At 43.5% G+C, this 22,791-nt stretch overlaps 1 protein-coding gene across 1 annotated transcript in view; it reads right to left on the bottom strand.

Moving 5' to 3' along the window:
* Window positions 1-3,236: 3,236 nt before the first annotated feature.
* LOC142876870 (uncharacterized) overlaps window positions 3,237-22,791 on the bottom strand; it is a 59,044-nt gene continuing 39,489 nt past the window's right edge. Inside the window, exon 2 of the mRNA XM_076010945.1 lies at window positions 3,237-4,060. The gene's annotated coding sequence lies outside the window, so the exon portion shown is untranslated. The remainder of the gene's footprint in view (window positions 4,061-22,791) is intronic.

Consider the following 22,791-nt stretch of genomic DNA (forward strand, 5'->3'; position numbering starts at 1 on the left):
GGGGTTGGGCCGTGTGCAGAGGGCTCACATGGGGGGGGTTGGGCAATGTGCAGAGGGTTCATGTGGCGGATGGGGGGTCAGGCTGTGTGCAGAGGGCTCACGGGGCAGGTGGTGGGCCGTATGCAGAGGGCTCACATGGGGGGGGTTGGGCCGTGTGCAGAGGGTTCATGTGGCGGATGGGGGGTCAGGCCGTGTGCAGAGGGCTCACGGGGCATGTGGTGGGCCGTATGCAGAGGGCTCACGTGGTGGGTGTCAGCCTGTGGGCAGAGGGCTCATGTAGGGGGCTTCGGGGGTGTGCAGAAGGCTCACATGGGGGGTGTAGGGCCGTGTGCAGAAGGCTCACCTAGTGGGTATTGCCTGCTTGCAGAGAATGAGAAGCAGAGAAAGACAGTGAATATTTAGTAAGGTGTAGAGTGAATATGGTTCTGGTAAAGCCACATGCACAGTACCGTTATATTTAATAGTTTGAACTGCTCATTCTAAATTTTAGTTTCTTAAAAGCCCTTTTAGTGAATTGAATTGCATGTGTTTTTCTTTAAAATTTACAACAACATTTTTTAAATAATGTTTTTTGGCATGATAGAGACCTTTAAAAATCTTTTAGCCGGGCGTGGTGGCTCACGCCTGTAATCCTAGCACTTTGGGAGGCCGAGGCGGGCGGATTGCTCAAGGTCAGGAGTTCGAAACCAGCCTGAGCAAGACCCCGTCTCTACCAAAAATAGAAATAAATTAATTGACCAACTAAAAATATATATACAAAAAATTAGCCGGGCATGGTGGCGCATGCCTGTAGTCCCAGCTACTTGGGAGGCTGAGGCAGGAGGATCGCTTGAGCCCAGGAGTTTGAGGTTGCTGTGAGCCAGGCTGACGCCACAGCACTCACTGTAGCCTGGGCAACAAAGTGAGACTCTGTCTCGAAAAAAAAGAATGACAGTAGAAATCAACTAGCAAATCTTACAGATGTAAATTAGCACAAGGTAAAAGGAAAAAAAAGCAAACTAAAAAATAAAAATAAAAAAGAATCTCCTCTTCGTTAACTTGCAGGTCAGTGTGCTATTAGATTAGGCTTTCTCTCTTCTTCCTTTGTTTCCCATTTATTTCTAAATAGCCCTAGATATTAATATAAAGGGGAGAAGGCAGCTAGGCTATGGCTTAGTTTAAGAAAGAAAATATGATTACTTATCAACCAGAAGGGCATTTAGCCAAGACTTTTAGATACAGATTATCAACATTGTAAAGAGGGAAACAAAGGTTTACTTGATTTTCAATCTTCCTTAGGTCCCATGGAAGATGCAGGATCTTAATGTTTCTGAATCATGGCATCAGCTTCCTACCTGTTACTTTATCTGCCTTCCTTTTTAGGCTGTAAATTCCTCCGGGAAAGCTCCTGGCTTTATTTGTCTTTGTTTCTTCAAATCCCAGGCAATTCCAAACACTGTGCTTACTGAATGGAATGACAAGTTGACTGACCATATACTTTAATACTGACCATATACAATAATCCCTGTCGAATCATTCCAGGTGTAGCCAAGCACCCAGCACAGAGCACTGAGAGCCTCAATGCTCACTTGTTGAATATGAATGAAGGCAAACTGTGACCCTAGCGTACCTAAGCCTTGTCTAGGACACTCACACAGCCAGTCTTACTTTGGTGACTTTGTTCCTCACATGCTTAGTCATGCTTAGTCTACAATTCAACGAGTATTCTTATGCTCCAATGAAGATGCTAAAGAAAGATATAGTGATACCCACACCTTTATGCAGTTCACAACCTGCACAAAATTGCTCAACTCCAACAACCAAATGGCACTGCAGTTGTGTTCTGGTCCACTTCATGACGTTCCTGTCTGCAGAGTTAAACCACTCTCAAGACAAATAACACTCTCTTAAAAACTCTTAGACAAGAGATAGAGGCATAACAAAGGAACAAAGGGCAGTTAAAAAGAGGAGATGGAATCAAACAAGGGAACAGGGACAACTGAGTGTGAGAAAATTCTACCATGCAAGGGATTTACCTAGAGTTGAAAGAAGTGGAGAGAACAGCTTTCTCCTTAACCCCAGAGTAAAAAACAGGTTCAGAAATTGAACTACAGAAAAGATCTATACATCTGCAATTTAGGAAGCTCACAATGAAAAGAGAAGAGAATGTTTTTTTGTCCTTTAGAACTCAGGGGTCTCTGACAGCCATGTGCTAATTCTGAGATGCTTCTATACAAGGTCATGACTTCTGAATTGGCCATGGAGATGCCTGCTGGCTAGGTGAGCTTGGGTGAGTTACTTAACCTCTCTGTGCCTCTGTTTTTGCATCTGTCTACATCATGGAGTTGTTATGAGGATAAATGAATCAACATTGATAGAGGACCTGGAATGATGTCTGGCAAGTGTATTATAATTGTTATTTATACGTTTAAATTTTTTATTTTATTTTATTTTATTTTATTTTAAAGCTAGTCAAGTGAAGCAGTGGGAGTGGAGAAGGAATCTGTAACTGGTTGTAATCAATTAGTTGTAAACACCACTGTGTTTCCAAAAGCTCGGCCACTTAGAAGAATGAGAACAAGTGATTTGAGGGGAAGGAAAGAGAACTTTTGTTACTTTGCCAGCAAAGGAGGAGGATGGAGACTCCTGTCTGAAATGCCATGGTTTCCTAGACTACTATGAAGAATAAAATAAAATTTTAAAAAAGAATAGAATCCCATGGTCCTAATAATAATAATCAGAAATCCACAGCTTTTAAAGGATGGGTTCTCAGCTTCAGGCAATTACTGTTCAACTACGGTAGATAATTCTGACGATCCCAAGCTGAAGATAATCTCATGACCTCCACCCAGGACCTCCCTTTACCAGGTCCAGGCTGAGCCATCTCCTGTTGCACAGATAACAAAGGACTTACCCTGCCCCTCCCAACCAATGGCCTGGGGCAGGGATGCAGGTTTTAGTTCTCAAAAATGAGTGGAAGATGTTTAAAGAGACAGAAAATATTTTTGCCTTATTTTTGAGGCCATTCCCTCTATTACATATAACCCACTCTCAGTATTTCCCTTCCATATCTATGGGAGGAGGGTGACAACTCTTACAATTACACTTGGACTAGCCTTGTTATCTATTATTATAACTATTTTTTATTGTTAAAAAATAAGTCAGCAAAATAAAATTCCAGTTAATTGTTGAACAACACTGTTTCACATATACATCAAACAAGCCAAAACATTTAAAAACAAACAGCAACTTCACAGACAAAAATAAAAAAAAAAAAAGAGGAAAAAAGAAACCTTTCATCTTTGGCCGTTTTAACCATCTCATACAAACCAACCACTGAGAGCACAACTGAATACATACACACAAAAACTTAATGGGATGCTCAAAATAAGATTTTTTATTGTTTTGCTTTTCTTTTTGGGAGCTTGTTATTTTGTTTTGTTTTTAATTCCTTTAAGATTATAATGAACAAATCAAGACAGAAGTAGGGCAGAGGGCACTCCAAAGGCTCATTCGGTCTTCCGAGATCGTTAAGTGTGGCTGACCTCTAACAATATGTACAAAAATATAAAATGTAAATTAAAAATGCAAAAAAAATTTCCTTTTCAAAGTACTTTAAGGTAAAAAGCAGGGCCTTGGAATTTCTAGTTCTTTTTTCCTTCCCTGTTGCAAATTCATGTGGTGGTTTTGGTGGGTGCTGGCAAGCCCAAGTCCATGCCAGCAGCGAGTGGCACTGGCTTTGGTGGCCCGTGGGCATAGGCGGGCCTCTCCTCTTGAAGGTGACCAGTTTAGACGCTGAGACCAGAAGTGAAGGTGACTATGTCATGGTGGCCTCTCGTTTTCTGTTTAACTTTTCCTTTTCTTCTGTCTTGCCATCTGAGTCATCCAGCTGCCCGTTTGCCTATAGCTGTCTCAGCTCTGCCTCCTCCTCTTCATCGCCATGTCCTTCCTCCTCCTCTCCCTCTGCCTCCTCCTCCGCCTCCTGCTCTGGGTTTGCCTCCCATGCATTCCCACTGGCAGGTGCGTCTTCCATTCTCTCCACGTCTTCCTTCTCCCCCTCTAAGTCCTTGCCAGCGAGCTACTAAAAATAGAAAGAAATTAATTGGCCAACTAAAAATATATAGAAAAAATTATCCGGACATGGTGGCATGTGCCTGTAGTCCCAGCTACTTGGGAGGCTGAGGCAGGAGAATTGCCTGAGCCCAGCAGTTTGAGGTTGCTGTGAGCTAGGCTGACGCCATGGCACTCACTCTAGCCTGAGCAACAAAGTGAGACTCTGTCTCCAAAAAAAAAAAAAAGGACCATATCTATGAAAGTGCTTTGAAGGCTCTACAATGCTCTACTGTGGGGCAGGGTAACTTATTGAGATGCAAATTTGTTTTTATTTTCCATGAGTTTGTGTGTGTGTGTGTGTAGCCAGCACTCAGCCTTTACAAGGTAAAAGTACCTCTTCATATTTCCAGAGAAGGCTGACGGTCATTGAAGGTGAGGGTGGGATGTGAGCACCTTTGAGAGACCAGGGTGACTGTGGGAGAGGGTGGTGCCTTGCCAAGATCTCCTCTTTGGGACCAAGACACTCACCACCCACCCCAACTGCTAGCAGGGTTGGCCTCTGGTAGGTTATACCTTGACCAAGGCTACAAGTCCTTCCTGGGAGTAGCCTGTGTCTAATGACTGGTTGCCTCAGTTCAGGCCAACTCTGAAGGGCCGGCCACTCCAGGTCCGGGAATCAGCTGAGGCCCATATGGAGACAGCAACACAGCTCCAATACCCCATCTGCCCAATCCTCCTTTCCTGACTCCCTCAGAGGTGTTGTCCCTGCAAGCACTCCCCAGTAGACTTCCTACATGCAAGTCTTCATCTCAGAGTCAGCTTCTCCGACACTGGGAAGCGGGGCTGCCAGGAGGCTCAGAGCACTGGACCCCAATCCCAGCTCTCTGCCAGCACCAGGGGCAGGGGGCAAGATTTCATAAGAGAATTCCACATGCTGCATGAGGGGAGGGGCAGTGTTGTACCACTCAGATGACAAGAGTCCTCTTGAGATTTGCACCTTTGCCTTCTACCTGACCTCCCTCTACTTCATAAGTTAAATGATGTCCCCATTAACCAACAAAGAATGTGTGACGCCCTTCAAAAGTCATCAGGCATTTGTTGAGTCCATGTCAAGGCCCTTATGTTTTTCTCAGGGCTCGTGCCTGCTGTCCTCCGTGGCTTAGAGCACAATGTTTCTAGAGTACACTGTCCTCATGTTTCCCTCAGCACCTAAATAAATCCCCAGGGTTATTGCCAGAACTCAAATAAACAACCCTAACCTCAGCCTGAACTGAAAGAAAAAAAAAGGGTGACCTTAGACAACCTTGCCTCCCTGTTTTAGGTACACAGACCTTTTAGCACATGACCCAATGGGATTGCATCTTATGATATTTATATTCCTTAGCCACATGTCTTAAGCTAGAACCTCATAACCAGCCAAGAAGGATGTGGCAGGGATGGTCATTTATGTTACTGTGGTGACAGACCTCATTAGTGAGAGATGACTTGTTGGCATGGGCACCAGCCGACTGAACAGACACTAGCCCATCAGACTGATGCCTGCAAACAAGCTGTACTGGTGCATACTGTCTGGGTTCCACTGTGCACACAGCCATATCACTAACTCTCCATAAAACATCCATGATATGTGCTCTCTAGTTTGGTTTCCCCCGAAGCAAAACCTGAAAGAAGGATGTGGGTGCAAGTAGTTTATTTGGGAGGTGATCCCAGGTAACAGAAGCAGGGAATGAGAATGAGATAGAAAAGGGAGAGAAGCCAACACAAGGTGTGTTCATGAGCTGGTTACCACTGTGGGCAACTGAGGCTCAGTCTTGCCAGGGCCTTCAGAGCGACCATGGAGATAGCACATTGGAAGGGAAAGGAGGCAGCGGCCTTGAACCCCTGATCCTGCTCCCCACTGGATGGACGTTGCTCCTGGGGGTGTTAATTCCCCTGCACCTTCAAGTTACACCTGCATTGGGCTCAGCACCCTTTTACTATCTTGGAGAAAGCAGAGAGGGGTTTCCATGTATGCTAGTTAGAGAATGCTAGCAAAGTGCCCAGATCTATCTACCAAAGGTGCCCTCAAATCAGGTGGGTTGCAGGGACATCACCAACATCTGCTATAAATACTTAATAAAAACATACATGAAGTACACCAAGATGGGTGCACACAGCCCTTAAATCTTAGGTTGTGGTAGAGGACATACACTTTTTGTTTGCCCAACATCATTTCCTTTGGGGAAATACTTTTGTCTCCATTTCAACGTAGTTGTGCTTGTTCTATGCAGTGTGCAGAATAATATCCCCTCAAAGATATCCACACCACAATCCCTGGAACTTGTGAATATGCTAGATTGCATGACAAAGGTGAATTAAGGTTTCAGGAGGAATTAAGATTGTTAATCAGCTGACTCAGAGATGGGGAGATTATCCTGGATTATCCAGCTCACCCAATGTAATCGCAAAGGGCCTTATTAGCAGAAGAAGGAGAGAGAAGAATGAGAACCAGAAAAACAGCAGCATGATGAGGTTGCTGGTTTTGAAGTTGGAGAAATAGGGCATAAGCCAAGAGATGCAGACAGTCCCCATAAAAGGCAAGGAAGGAGATTCTTTCATAGAGACCCCAGAAAAGAAGGCATCCCAGCCAATAGCTTGATGTTAGCCCAGGGGTTAACCATTTTAGGTTTCTGACCTCTGGAACTGGAAGAGAATGAATGTGTGTTATATCAAGCCACTGAATTGGTGGGAAACTGTTACAGCAGCAGTAGAAACCTAACACACTCCACACTATTTGATGAGGCTGATGGGGCCAAATCGTGAACCCAGGGGTGCAAACATGACCCAGTCTTCCTTCACTGGTCTGTAGCGATTCATTCAAAGACAAGTACATACCCTAGGCAGGGCCAGGCCTTTTCTGGTCCTAGTGGAAAAGAGACACTCCCTTTAACTACGATACGGCCTATGTGGTCCTTCCACCTGTAAGGACCTTTGTCCTTATACTGGGCCCACCAAGATGGCAGTTTCGGGATTATTGGCATGAGGACTTCCTTCCTTTTTAATCTAACTGGAATTTGTATTCATGCTAATATTTTTGCCATGAAAACAATCACTTATTTACTTTTATTTTTTCTTTTTAAGTATTACAAGTACATAATAGTTGTATTCTTTTTATTTTTTAAGTAGATTTTATTGTGTACTTTTGAGGTTTACAACATAATGTTCTAGGATACATATAGGTAATAAAAATGGTGCACGGTGGCTCACGCCTGTAATGCTAGCCCTCTGGGGGGCTGAGGCAGGAGGATCACTTGAGCTCAGGAGTTCAACACCAGCTAGAGCCAAAGCAAGACCCTATCTCTACTAAAAATAGAAAAAATTACCTGGGCGTCATGGCGCACACCTGTGCAGTCTCAGCTACTAGGGAGGCTGAGGCAGGAGAATCGCTTTGAGCTCAGGAATTTGAGGTTGCAGTGAGCTGTGATGAGGCCACTGCACTCTAGCTGGGGCAACACAGGAAAACTTTGTCTCAAAAAAAGAAAAAAGTAAAATGGTTTCCATAGTGACCAAATTAACATATCTACCATCTCACATAGTTACTAATTTTTATGGCAAGAGCAGCTAAAATCTACTGATTTAACAAAAATCCCTAATACAATTTTCTTAACTATATTCGGCATGCTGTACATTATCTCTAGACTTGTTCATCCTATGTATCTGCTAGTGTGTCTTTTTTCCCCCCCACAGGAGCGAATGTCAGAATATATCTGCTACTTTGTATCCTTTGACCTACATCTCCCCATTTCCTGTCCCCACCTCATAATCACATCTTTAAATAAGGTCTGCTCAAATTCTGCTTTTCCAAAAAGAGCACATCATGACTACCTTCTTTTGTACTCCTGGGCCCAGAGCATTGTGTATCAATATTTTTGTTTTTGCAGTGTTTATTAAGCAGTGCAGCCTCTGGGGGAAAAAGAGTACTATCTGAAGGGGGGGCGGGCTTTTTCCACCCACACACATCCTACCAGGAAGACAGCAACATCTGGCCCTGACGAAGCCTGGCCCATGCTCACTGGGGCTCTGGGTTAGGGTGAGCCACACCTGTTGCCTGGGATGAGTGGGGCGGAAGAGGGAGTTAGAACCAGTGAAGTACATTTATCCCCCCAGCATGCAAGTTTGGTTGGGTGCCTGCTCTGCTCAGAGACCTTAGTTAGAGGAATTCGTTATTAGATAAATGGGTACATGCTGCAAGTCAGATCATGACCCCTAGAAGACACCATAGTCAACAAAGCCAACGGCGTGTCACCTGTTACCTGTTACCGTTTCTCTTGGATGGATCCCTTTGGTGGTCTGGTGAAGTTTGTGGACTCCGTTCTTAGAGTAATGTTTTTAAATTCCTAAATAAATTGCTGTACATAGTAATACAAAGGAAACCAATTATACTGAAATGTACTTAACAAAATATTTTGAAAAACAAATATCTGATACAGACATAAATATGTTTCTTTATTAGCTCACTAAATATCAAAATCTAAAAACAGGTCTAAAAACCATGATTTTGAAGTACCGTGTTTCCCCGAAAATAAGACCTACCCATAAAATAAGCCCTAGCAGGATTTCTAAGCATTTGTGCAATAATAAGCCCTACCCCAAAAATAAGACCTAGTGATGGGCGTGGCTATGCAGCGCATCTGCACAACCCATGCATTTCGTATCAGAGCGGGTAAAGAAGACGAGCAGCCCTTCTCATCTGCCCCATCGTGACAGCTACTATCCCAGAGGTGACCGGAAAGGTGCGGGCAGCCCCACCAACTAGGTTGGCTCCCCATCAGGTCCCGGCCATCCTGTGTGTGCTGCAAGCTGAGGCTTTGAGGGGAAAATAACACACACCCTGAAAATAAGCCCTAGGGTGTCCTCTTGAGGAAAAATAAATATAAGACCCTGTCTTACTTTGGGGAAAACACGGTAGCGATGAGTGTAAATGATATTTGAAGTTGTCTGCAATCTGGAAATAGCCGGGGGTGGGGGGTTGTTTATGTTTTTACTCATGATGAAGTCACAATTCCTACTGACATCACTGTGGTTTGATGCTGGCATTCATCGCTGAAGGAAAAAGTCAATTTCAGTCAGATGTTAGTGAAAATAGAAATTATTCCTTTCCTATTCAAGTATATGGACCTCCTAAATTTTATCCAGACTCTTTGGGATCTATGAACCCCCAGGTTCAGAAGTCCCGGATTAGGGGGTGGGGGGTGCAAAAAATAAAAAAAGAAAAGTCCCGGATTATGGTTACACATTTCCTAAAAACGTGCCCACATTTTAAAATACAGACGGCAAAGGTAACTCATAACCTGCTACCCACCTTGCTAGCCTGACACCCCACTGGACTCCTTGTCCCCAAGCACTTCATTGCGGGCACAGCCAACTAGTCAACATTCGCCTACAGGCGGCACACCACCAGCAGCAGCACTTATATCATTACTGAGGGCTGACCAGGAGCCATACTTTTTAAAAACATTATCTAATTTAATCCTTATGACAACCCAATGAAGTAGGTACTCTGTATAATTCTCATTGTATAGCTGATGCTCAGAGCAGTGGAGTAACTTGGCCAAGGAGGCCAACTAGTAAGGCCTAGTTGGAGTCAGGATTCAAATCCTTGTTTGTCTGACTCCAAACTCAGACCCACCAGCCACTTCACAACACTCTTTGTGTGGTTTTTCTGCCTCTGGGTGCATACCTGTTTCCCTCTGCCTGGAACACCTTCTCTGGTCTTTGCCTGGTAAACCATCACCCCTGGCAGCCAATGCTGTGGGTGCCCATATCCCCTCGACCTTACCTGTTCAGTGCACACCAGCCAGACTTCCCACTGCCAGCACCTGCAACCTTTAGTTGGAGAACTTTCTGAATCTGATGGTGCCTGTTCTCCATATGCTATTCGGCAGGCCAGAGTGCCAGGGCTTAACACCCCCAAGAGAGGCCCTCCACCAATCCTCCTGTCCCTTTTTTATTTTTTTAGACAGCATCTCACTTTGTTGCACAGGCTAGAGTGAGTGCCGTGGCGTCAGCCTAGCTCACAGCAACCTCAAACTCCTGGGCTCAAGCCATCCTCCTGCCTCAGTCTCCCGAGTAGCTGGGACTACAGGCATGCACCATCATGCCCGGCTAATTTTTTCTATATATATTAGTTGGCCAATTAATTTCTTTCTATTTATAGTAGAAATGGGGTCTCGCTCTTGCTCAGGCTGGTTTTGAACTCCTGACCTCGAGCAATCCAGCCACCTCGGCCTCCCAGAGTGCTAGGATTACAGGTGTGAGACACCGCGCCCGGCCCTCCTGTCCCTTGAATATGGTAGCTCTGAGGCATGATCTACAGTTTCCTAGCATGCCCCAGAAAGATAAAGCTCCAGCTGCCTGCATTGGTAACGTGCTTGATAATTCACCTTTATTGATTTCTTTCCTTTTGCTGCCTCACTTTCTCACTCCCTTACTGGTATCCCCAGGATCATCACCTACAACCACTACTTGCATTGGAATCCTTGTTTCAGGGTCTGCTTCCAGGGGACTCTGACCCAAGGCACCCTCCTCTGAGAACCTTGCCTTCTGCACTTTCTTCAGCAGACGTGGCTGTTACCGCTTCTGCCCATTGCTTGGGACATACTCCTTGAAGGCCACGTGCTCACTTTGCCTTGCAGTGTTATTTTACATGTCAGGGCGTAAGTTTCCTGTTGTTGCTATAACAAATGACCACAAATTTAAGGACTTAAAGCAATATCCGTTTCTTATCTCACAGTTCTGTAGGTCAGACTCTGGCTCTGACCAGTCTCTGGCTCAACTGGGTAATCTGCTGAGGGTCTCCCAAAGCCACAAACAAGGTGTTGGCAGGGCTGCGTTCCCTTCTGGAAGCTCTGGGGATGGATCCCCTCCCAAGCTCATTCAGGTTGTCGGCCAAATTGAATTCCTTGTGGTTGGTTGGTGTGAGGTCCCAGTTTCCTTGCTGGTTGGGAGCTGACAGCCAGTCTTTGCTTTTAGAGGCTTCCTGCCTTACTTGTCATGCTTTCCATGTGGCCTTCTCCAGCAAAAGCTGGTGAAATCTTTCTTGCACTTGGAACCTCTTTGACTTTTCCTTCTGCCACAGCTCTCGGACTCCAGCTGGAGAAAATTTTCTGCTTACAAGGGACCATATGATTAAATTGGAACCACCCAGATAACATAGGATAATCTCTCTATTTTAAGTCCTTAACTTTAATTTCATCTGCAAAGTCCCTTTTGTCATGTAATGCAACATATTTGCAGGTTCCAGGGGATTAGGGAATGGATATCTTTGGGCATCATTCTGTTTGCCACGTTGGTCTTCCCACTCTATCAGTTGCCTATTTTTCCATAAAGAAACCAAGTGCAATAGCCAGGTACAGTAGTGCACAGCCACAACCCCATATACTCAGGAGGCTGAGGCAGCAGGGTCCCTAAAGCCCAGGTGTTTGAGACTAGCCTGGGCAACATAGCAAGACCCCCATCTTGAAAAATAAATAAATAAGTAAAGAAAGTAGAGAAACTACTTAAAATTAAATGGCTTAAAGTAACCACCACTTTGTGTCCTTAAGATTCCGCAATGGGGGCTGGGCTTAGCTCAGCATTTCTTCTGCTGGTCTTCCCCGGGGTTGCTTACATGGCTGCCTGCTCATCCTGCAGCTTGACTAAGGGTCTAAGATAGCCTCGCTCTCAGGTCTGGGACCTTGATGTTGGCTATGGGATGGGCGATATCTCTCTCTGCAGTCTCCCATCCTTTGGCAGGAGTGTTAAAAGAGAGAGAAGGTGGAAACTGAGAGGCCTCTTGAGTTCTAGGCTACCATCACAAATTTATTCTGCTATTATTCCTGTTACTCCCTGGGGTTGCCTTCTTACGGTGTTTCTACCTGGCTTCAAATTCCCTATATGGACACAGCTCTTGCAAAAGTGTTTAGTTAGCATTAACAATATACCCAGGCCCCACTTGTGCCTGACTTCGTGATCCACGCGGCAGGTCTTCTTATGATCAGAAATCAATCTTTCTAACTGGATTTGTCCTGCACTAGCCCTTTGTTTCCTTGCAGTTGCAGAGAAAGTCCAGTCATCTAAAATAAACTTCATGCTGAGGCTATAGATTTTCATTTCCTAATTTTCTCTGCTACATTCTATGACTTTCTATTTGTTTCCCCAAACTCCTGGTCTGTACTTGAAAGCACTGGTTGGCAACCAATTTCCGTTCCTTGACAAAGAAAGCCCTGTTTACACTCAGGGTTTCCTATTCTGTTACATAAGGGCCCTGCAGCCACATTTCCTCCTCATGCTGTACAAGAAGTTTATTTCAAGCTACATCTACACAGCAACAGAGCGATTGCAGAAATCTCAGGATCGTAGTCCCTCTGCATAGCCAGAGTTCAAATACAGAATGTTAGGGTTTGAGGGACCACCGTGTACCCTCTGCTTTCAAAGAAAATATCCTTGAGTGGGAGGATTGGGGCAATTTTAATTTTTTTAAATTTATTTTTCTGTACTTTCCAAAATTTTATAATGGTCATGTTTTGCTTTTATATTGAAAAAAATGATTTAAAAGTTAAAAAAAAAAATCAATGATCTGATCAACCTCTATAATACCCTATCCAAAAAAAAAAAAAAAGTCCTCCTCGAGACTGACAGTCATCTACCTACCTTTCCAGATAGAAACAACCAAGGTCCAGAGTGGGTAGCCTGTGGCCATCTGGCCATTTAGTATCTTGAGTAGAAATCTCTAGAAGCTGACTCTGAGGCAAGGACTCTCATGCAAGTCGTTTATGTAGGATGTGACCCCAGGAGACACCAGGGAGGTGGAGGAGGGAGGCTGAGACAGCAGAGAGAGAGTAGCCAATTAAGGCATGTTATCAAGTGCGTTGCCATGGAGAGAACAGAGCATGGGAGCTGAGCTATGTCCTCAGGAGACCTCTGGGAGCCACTGCAGAGCACACTTCTGGGTGCTGCCCCAGGGGACAGGGAGCTGGGGGATTGAATGCACCACCTCCCATCAGTCAGGTATCAACAGCTACTCCCAGGGCGGTGACCATTCCTGGGCACTCTGGCCTGCCATGTGGGTGGGCAGAGTGGGTTCTGGCAGCGAGGAGCCCCAGAGCAGCTGGAAGTGGGGCCCTGCCTGATGAAAGGGTCTGAGGGAGAGGAAGTGGTGGGCGACAAGAGTGCTCGTTGCAGGTGCACTAGGGAGTGGCCTGACCCGTGAACCTCGAGGGGCATTGAGGTCCCTAACTACCAAAGCCATAAAGCTTCACTGGCATCACAGGGCCCCAATTTACCGCCTTTGGAAATGTCACTTAGGTTGATGGATTGCCTCCAGGAAATTAAGCAGCAACACATAAATTCAACACAAAATGAGCGGCAACACATTAAGTCATGGCACCTGGAAACATCTATGTCAGTCACAATTCTTTGGTTGCAATGACAAAGCCCAACTCCAATCAGTGTAGACACAAAAAAGGGTAGGGTGGAGTGTTGCTTCCTTGCATAAGCAGGAAAGGGAGAGTGCAAATTTTTGTAATCCATCCACACAGAGTGGGCGCAAATTTTGCAATTTGTCTACTCAGAAGGGGTACCTTTAAAAATTTTTTGCATTGAAACACCTTCATGTTACCAGGAGCCTAATTGTTCCCAGAAGAAGGATACTGGGCAGACAAAATGACAAATGTCCTTGTCAACACAGTGACAAATGAAGCCCTATTGGTAAGATGCTCAGACACTTGAGTATATTTACCATAGCTCTTCACTTATCAGGAAAATTGGATTTCATGGTTTAACTATTTATTATCTTTTGATACTTTTTTTTACTTTAATGTAGAGTCTAACAATTCAGAAAAGTAGATATTCAGTTATTTCTTCTGCAGAGATAATAAGACAAATCACATCATCTCAGGATCCAAGAGACACTATTAAATGAGAAATAGTGATATCAGGCGTAAAAATTCTAATATGGCATAAATCCAGGCATTGAAAAAGGTTTACTAGCTCTCTGGGAGGGTGAGGCGGGCAGATTGTTCGAAACCAACCTGAGCAAGAGCGAGACCCCGTCTCTACTATAAATAGAAAGAAATTAATTGGCCAACTAATATATATAGAAAAAATTAGCCGGGCATGGTGGTGCATGCCTGTAGTCCAGCTACTCGGGAGGCTGAGGTAGGAGGATGGCTTGAGCCCAGGAGTTTGAGGTTGCTGTGAGCTAGGCTGACGCCACAGCACTCACTCTAGCCTGGGCAACAAAGCGAGACTCTGTCTCCAAAAAAAAAAAAAAAAAAAAAAGTTTTATTTCATGTAGGCTCATTGAATTCAACTAGTGGTTTCTACCACTATAATGAAAGGCAACTGGCTTTCCTGAAAGGAATGCTATCACACATTAGTTGTAGTTTCTATTCCCTGAATCCATTATTAGCAATCAGTCAATATATTAATAAACCAATATGAGCCGAAGTATGGTGTGAAACACAGAAGACATGTGGAACATAGCCCTGTTCACAAGGATCCTACAATCTATGTGAAGAGACCAAAGTAAAATGGATGAAATAACAGTGAATCACACATGACTGTGAAAAACAGAGATGCTCCCCACTTTCCTCAGTGTCTCTTGCTTGGACCATGGCCACTTGCCTCTCACTCGGTGTCCCTCTCTGATAGATTATATTATTGACCCCGAAACTACACTCCTCCCTTATTCATACTATTTTCCAAGTCAATTTGTGGTTCTTCTCTCAAAATGGATGGTGTCTATTTCTTGACTCTTTGGCTCTGGGTTTGGCCATGCGACATACTTTGGCCAATGGAATTTGGGAAGTGACGATGTGCCAATTCTACATCTAGGCCTTAAGAAGCCACATGTGTTTCTGTCCCTCTGCCATCGGAATGAAAAAAGCATGTGCTGAGGGGCCAGCTCTCTGTTTCCAGGAGGATTGTTAGAGATACATGGAGCTGAGTCAAGTCACCCCAGCTGAGCCAGCCTAGATCAGCGGACACCCAGACAGCTGCCAGACTTGTGAGCAAAATAAAGAGTGTTGTATGCTATGAAGAATATTGATGCCATTTGTAGCACAGTAATAGCTAACTGGCACACACACTCTATGTTGGACACAGCTCTCAAAGCTCTTGTAATGCTTTATTCTACTTATTTATCCATAGGTCATATCTCTTACTGTACTGTGAAATCCCACTGGGGAGGGAGTGTGTTTTTTCATCTTTCTATCCTCAACCCGTAACCCATGTCTGGCCCACAGTGTAGCCTCACTACGTACTTGTTAATTAAGTAACTGAAAGAAAGAATGAGTGAATGAATAGAATTTGCCACGTGGATTTTAAAATTGTCCTTGAAAGTTCAAAAGAACATGTTATGCAGGCAGGAAGGAGGGGAAAGTTTATACAATTGTTCTCAAAATTGTAAATACTTTATAAATTATTACACAGTTATGCCTATAAGCATATTGAAATAGTGCATAAAATAACAACCATAACTGGGATATTTACAATTATCCTAGTTAAATACCTTTAACATCACCTCCCAGAAAATAACCAGCCAGCCAACTTACAACTTATCCCCAAAACAAAACAATTTTTTTCAGGTATTGATTGATCAAAAATATTTTTAAAAATAGTAGTAGGAATTGTGTATTTGAGCTCATAGGGAAAGAGATTTAATTGATCTGGGTAGTTGCTTTGCTCTTATGAAATTCTTTCACTCATCCAAAAAGCATGTGTCCCCTCTCCCGGGACCAGGACTCCATCCGAGCAAAGCACTAATAGCACCACAGAGGGAGTGACCTCAAGACAGCAGCAGAGGATAAAGTAATCTTGCAAGTAATACCCAGGATGACAAAAACATCTGCTCTCTACCTAGGTAAACATGTCAGTGATATGGGAGGAACGTGAAATGGAATTGTTTCTCAAGTGAAAAAGTAGATTTCAACATAGCATAGTCACACTGTTATCTGTTTTGTTGATGGAAAAGTAAATTTCATAACCTCCCTGAAATGAAAACATGAGACTGGCCTAAAGTTTTCTAAGCAATTTTGCAATGGTTTGACTCTCTGATGGTGAAAAAGAAATAAATCAAAATGTGTTTCTTTCCTTCCTTCCTTCCTTCCTTCCTTCCTTCCTTCCTTCCTTCCTTCCTTCCTTCCTTCCTTCCTTCCTTCCTTCCCTTCCTTCCTTCCTTCCTTCCTTCCTTCCTTCCTTCCTTCCTTCCTTCCTTCCTTCCTTCCTTCTTTCTTTCTTTCTTCCTTCCTTCCTTCCTTCCTTCCTTCCTTCCTTCCTTCCTTCCTTCCTTAGAAAGCATTTTGCTATATTTCCCAGGCTGGTATTTGAATTATTGGGCTCAAGCAATCCTCCTGTCTCAACCTCCCAAGTAGCTGGGATTATAAGGGTACACTGCTGCAACTGGTGACAATTTCTCTTTCACAATTTTAGAAAGGTAACTACCCTTTCATATAGCTTTTTATTTGCTATAGACTGAATTTTGTGTACCCCCAGAATTCATATGTTGAAATCTAATTGCCAATGCAAGGTGTTGGGAATCAGGGGCTTTGGGAGGTGATTAGGTCATGAGGGTGAAACCTAATAAACAAAAATTAGTGCCCTTATAAAACAGGCCCAGGGAGTTCCCTTGTCCTCTTCTTCTGTGTGAAGTTATAGCAAGAGTCAACCATTTGTGAACCAGGATGTGGGCGCCCACCAGATACTGAATCTACTGGTGTCTTGATCTTGGACTTCACAGCCTCTAGAACTGTGAGAAATAGACTTCCACCCAGTCTATGATATTCTGTCATAGCAGCCCAAATAGACAAAGACAGTATTTAAAAATGCATTTAATGGCAAGGTAAAACAAAATGATTTGGGATTTCAAAAAGTCACAAATCATGGTAGCTCACAACTATAATCACAACACTTTGGGAGGCCAAGGCAGGCAGATCACTTGAGGCCAAGAATTTGTAGCCGGGTGTGGTGGTTCATACCTGTAGTCCCAAATACTTAGGAGGCTGAGGATCACTGGAACCCAGGAGTTTGAGGCTGAAGTGAGCATTTATTTATTTATTTTGAGACAGAGTCTCACTCTGTTGCCCAGGCTAGAGTGCTGTGGCATCAGCCTAGCTCACAGCAACCTCAAACTCCTGGGCTCAAGCAATCTTTCTGCCTCAGCCTCCCGAGTAGCTGGGATTACAGGCATGTGCCACCATGCCCGGCTAATTTTTTCTACATATTTTTAGTTGGCCAATTAATTTCTTTCTATTTTTAGTAGAGATGGGGTCTCCCTCTTGCTCAGGCTGGTTTCGAATTCCTGCCCTTGAGCAATCCTCCCACCTCTGCCTCCCAGAGTGCTAGGATTACAGGTGTGAGCTTCACCATGCCGGGCCTGCAGGGAGCTTTGAATGGACCACTATTACTCCAGCCTGGGTACCAGAGTGAGACCCTGTCCCCCTCCACCCCAAAGAAAGTCACAAATTGTGTTTTAATCAGATCATATTCTCTCGTTTGCTTGAAGGTGATAACATGGGAGCAACACGGAGCAAAAATGTATAAATAAAAATATTAATAAAAACAGAAGGTAGTGACACAAACAAAAGCAAAAAATACCAAGAGTTTGATTTCCCACCCCAAGCCTGAAATTATTAATATCAGTTTCTTCCCAGGAGGCAAACTCTTGATTCTAGAACATTGTTCCTAAAATATTCCATGCATATATAAGCATTTTGTATGTTTTTTTAAATTTTTAAACAAATGCAAACTTTCTAACACCTGCTGTTTCATATCTTGTCTTTTTTCATGTGGAAAAAAAAATCTTGGAGTTCATTCTATATGTGCCAACAGGATTCCTCAAAAGTGACAAGAAAACATGGGAAACCAACACTGTTTTGAGTCATTTTCTTATGAAATGGAATGGTGAGTGTTTCTCCATGAAATCCCCACCCAGCATGTGCTCTGGCATTCATAAGCTGCATATATGAAAAATTCAAGGATTTCAAGGTGTGAGAAATCACCGAAAGCATATCTTGTAACAACCTTTTGACTCTACAAACATTAGTAACATTAATATATGCTTCGTGATCATAATCACTTTGCCATGATTTCAATGTCACTGTTGGAGATTACAAGGCGTAGGAAAGTAAAGACCACTCTTTAGCAGGAAAATGCAAATTAAAATAACAATGAGATACCATTTCAGAACCATTAGATTGGCAAAGTTTTCAAGCTTGATAACACCAACTGTGGTCAATCTCTTTTACTTTTATTTTTATTTTTTTAGAGACAGGGTCTCACTCTGTCGCCCAGGCTGGAGTGCAGTGGCACGATCATAGCTCACTACAGCCTTGAACTCCTGGCATCAATCAATCCTCCCACTTCAACCTCCCAAGGTCCTGGGATTACAGGCATGAGCCACAGTGCCTGGCCAATTTTTTAAAATAGATTTTTAAAAATTGTATCAGAAGCTATGATGTCAAAATGCTTACATCAGTTAAATCTGAGTTGTTAATACATGAGTATCATATAATAATTATTATTGTTTTGTTTTGATTGAAATATTTCTAAAAATATTTTCCTTTAATATTTAGAAAATGAAGAGCTTTCCCAGGTCAAATCAAAGCTTTTGGGTTACTAAAAGAAAAAAGAAAAAGAAAATGAAGAGCTTCCTCATTCAGATACAGAGTGTCACACGAGGCCCAAGGCAAACTGCATGTGCCGGAAAGTTCTCCCTGGCCCTGGATCCTCTCCTCACCAGCACCTTCCTCAAAGACACAAGATAAACCCCACAGGTCGCATCAGGCAGTTCCACCCTGCTTGCCTGCAGATGTAGGAAAGCACGAAGCAGTTAGAAACAGGACACTCTATGATCACACGATAAAACGGGCTCCCTGTCAACTGTGAAAGGCATCACATGGGTGACAGATGAATGTTATTGACAGAGCAGATTATTTGCATCTTTCTATTTCTACAAATTCTTCTTGTCAACCAAGACCCAAACACATTTGTTTCCATGTTGCTGAGGAAGTTGCCTATGTAGCCAAAATAGACACCAAATGCTGTTGAAAACTGCACAATTGTTCAAATTCCTGGAGCGAAACATTTGGTACTCTCTAAATCTTGGAGTCTAGAGTCAAAGCCTATATTGCTTTGCCCTAGGTACAGCTCTGTGTGTGCGCGCACAAGTGCATGTGTGTGCCTGCAATGTTGAGGTTTTAAGGTTTTAAAATATTTTTATTACTTTCTTCTATTGTATTTACAGAAGTTATATTGCTATAAAAAAAGGAAACAGTACCGAAGTGTAGAGTTAACAGGACAAGTCCCCTGAGCTGCCCCAACCCCAGCGAAGCCCCTTCCCTCCCCAGAAATAAACACAGCAATTAATGAGGTATGTTTTCTACGGAACCACTTTCTACGCATGCATAGGCATGTGCATAGAGATGTGTATATCTTTAATAGTAAAACACATGCTCGCTGTTCTACAACTTGCTTTTCTCATCTAACAATATGTAAGAGCTGGGATTTCTTAATAAATTACCTTGAGAGGCCAGGCACGGTGGTTCACATTGTGATCCCAGCACTCTAGGAGCCAAGGAGAGAGGATTGCTTGAGGCCAGGAGTTCAATACCAGCCAGGGCAAAGTAGAAAGACTTCATCTCTACAAAAAAATTTTTTTTTTTTTTTAGACAGAGTCTTACTTTGTTGTCCAGGCTAGAGTGAGTGCCGTGGCATCAGCCTAGCTCACAGCAACCTCAAACTCCTGGGCTCGAGCGATCCTTCTGCCTCAGCCTCCCGAGCTGGGACTACAGGCATGCGCCACCATGCCCGGCTAATTTTTTTTATATATATATATCAGTTGGCCAATTAATTTCTTTCTATTTATAGTAGAGACGGGGTCTCGCTCTTGCTCAGGCTGGTTTTGAACTCCTGACCTTGAGCAATCCGCCCGCCTCGGCCTCCCAAGAGCTAGGATTACAGGCGTGAGCCACCACGCCCGGCCTACAAAAAATTTTTAATAAAAAGATTATCCAGGCATGGTGGTGGTGTGCCCCTTTTGTCCTAGCTACTTTGGAGGCTGAGGCAGGGAAGATCACTCAAGCCTAGGAATTCGAGGTTGCAGCAAGCTATGATCACATCACTACACTCTAGCCTGGGCGATAGAGCAAGACCTTGACTCTAAAAAAATAAAAAACCTAAAAATCAATTTCAAAAAGTACCATGAGACATGCACAATTCAAAATGCTGTACATCGGTTGGGCGTGGTGGCTCACCCCTGTAATCCTAGCACTCTGGGAGGCCAAGGCAGGCGGATTGCTCGAGGTCAGGAGTTCAAAACCAGCCTGTGCAAGAGCAAGACCCCATCTCTACTATAAATAGAAAGAAATTAATCGGCTCACTAATATATATAGAAAAAATTAGCCAGGCATGGTGGCACATGCCTGTAGTCCCAGCTACTTGGGAGGCTGAGGCAGGAGGATCGCTTGAGCCCAGGAGTTTGAGGTTGCTGTGGGCTAGGCTGATGCCACGGCACTCATTCTAGCCTGGACAACACAGTGAGACTCTATCTCAAAACAAACAAAAAACCCAAAATGCTGTACATGTATTGATCTATTTAATTCTCATTAAAAACCCTAGGAGGCACATACCTCACAAAAAAAGAAACCGTTTTAAAAATGGAGCAGTGGGGCTGGGTGTGGTGGCTCACGCCTGTAATCCTAACACTCTAGGAGGCTGAAACAGGAGGATCTCTGGAGCTCAGGAGTTTGACACCAGCCAGAGCAAGAGCGAGACCCCGTCTCTACTAAAAATAGAAAAATTAGCTGGGCATGGTGGCACGTGCCTATAGTCCCAGCTACCTGGGAGGCTGAGGCAAGAGGATCACTTGAGCACAGGAGTTTGAGGTTGCTGTGAGCTAAGCTGAAGCCATGGCACTCTAGCCCAGGCAAGAGAGTGAGACTCTGTCTCAAAAAAAAAAAAAAAAAAAAAAATGAGGAAGTGGAAACACCTTAAATGGCTTCCCTGAGGTGTGACTGCCAAGAAGTTCCAGAACCATGATTTGAATCCAGACAGACTTTTAGTGCTTATGCCCATGCTATGCCACTATCTTGTCATGTCACTATGTACAGATCTTTCTAAATCATTTTAGGTGCTACATGGTTTTCAATGGAATGGATGAACCACAGTTTACATAGCCATTGTCTCATGCTATATATGTGTTATTTCCAGTGTTTTGTGACTCATGCCTCTTCTTGTGTACAAAGGAGTACATTTCTCTGGGGTAGCTAGGCATAATCAGGACCCCTGCACAGAATACCCCATGCATAAGGGACTGACATATTGACATTAAGGCATTGATATATGCCACTAAATTCTCTTCAGAGAGGGCTCTTCCAATTTTCAGTTCCACCAACATCACTCTTTACTCTCATCAATATTTAGTACTATTAGCCTTTAAAAATTTTTAAGAAAGTACACATCCTTACAAACTCTGGTTGCTACCAATTTTTAAGGTGTTTCCTAAACTAATAGGCAAAAAAATATGTCATTACTGGTTATGGCTTCTATTTCCTTGGTTTTTAATGATGTTGAGATCTTGTCATGTATTTATTGCACATTTTTACTTCAGCTTCTATATTGCTATTATCTTTTGTCTAATTTTCTGTTGATTTTCTGTTTTCTCATTGATTTGTATGATATAGATTGAAAGATTAAAGTCATTTTTCTTTTCTACACATTGCGAAAGTTTTCTCTCAGTTCATTCTTTTTTTTTTTTTTTTTTTTTTTTTTGAGACAGAGTCTCACTTTGTTGTCCAGGCTAGAGTGAGTGCCGTGGCGTCAGCCTAGCTCACAGCAACCTCAAACTCCTGGGCTCAAGCGATCCTCCTGCCTCAGCCTCCCGAGTAGCTGGGACTACAGGCATGCGCCACCATGCCCGGCTAATTTTTATATATATATATCAGTTGGCCAATTAATTTCTTTCTATTTATAGTAGAGACGGGGTCTCGCTCTTGCTCAGGCTGGTTTTGAACTCCTGACCTTGAGCAATCCGCCCGCCTCGGCCTCCCAAGAGCTAGGATTACAGGCGTGAGCCACAGCGCCCGGCCTCAGTTCATTCTTTGTCTTTTAAATTTATCTTTGGTGTCTTTTGACTCAAGAAGTGTTCAGTTTTTGTGACAACAAATTCACTAGTATTTTGGGGGGAAGGATTCTGGGGTTGAGTCTCACTTCCACTTTCAGAAAAAAATTGTTTCTTACAAAAAATATAAATATGTAATATATGTTTATTATAGGAAATATAGGCACTACAAATAAATAAAAAGTAAAAGTAACAATCAAGTATAGGCCAGGAGCAGTGGCTGACGCTTGTAATCCCAGCAGTTTGGGAGGCCGAGGTGAAAGGATTGCTTGAGCCCAGGAGCTCGAGACCAGCATGAGTAATATAGCAAGATCCAGTCTCCATAAAAACTAGAAAAATTAGCCTGTAATCCTAGCTCTTGGGAGGCCGAGGCGGGCGGATTGCTCAAGGTCAGGAGTTCAAAACCAGCCTGAGCAAGAGCGAGACCCCGTCTCTACTATAAATAGAAAGAAATTAATTGGCCAACTGATATATATATATAAAAATTAGCCGGGCATGGTGGCGCATGCCTGTAGTCCCAGCTACTCGGGAGGCTGAGGCAGAAGGATCGCTCGAGCCCAGGAGTTTGAGGTTGCTGTGAGCTAGGCTGACGCCACGGCACTTACTCTAGCCTGGGCAACATA

Source organism: Microcebus murinus, chromosome 16 (assembly GCF_040939455.1).
Source record: "Microcebus murinus isolate Inina chromosome 16, M.murinus_Inina_mat1.0, whole genome shotgun sequence".
Lineage (NCBI taxonomy): Eukaryota > Metazoa > Chordata > Mammalia > Primates > Cheirogaleidae > Microcebus > Microcebus murinus.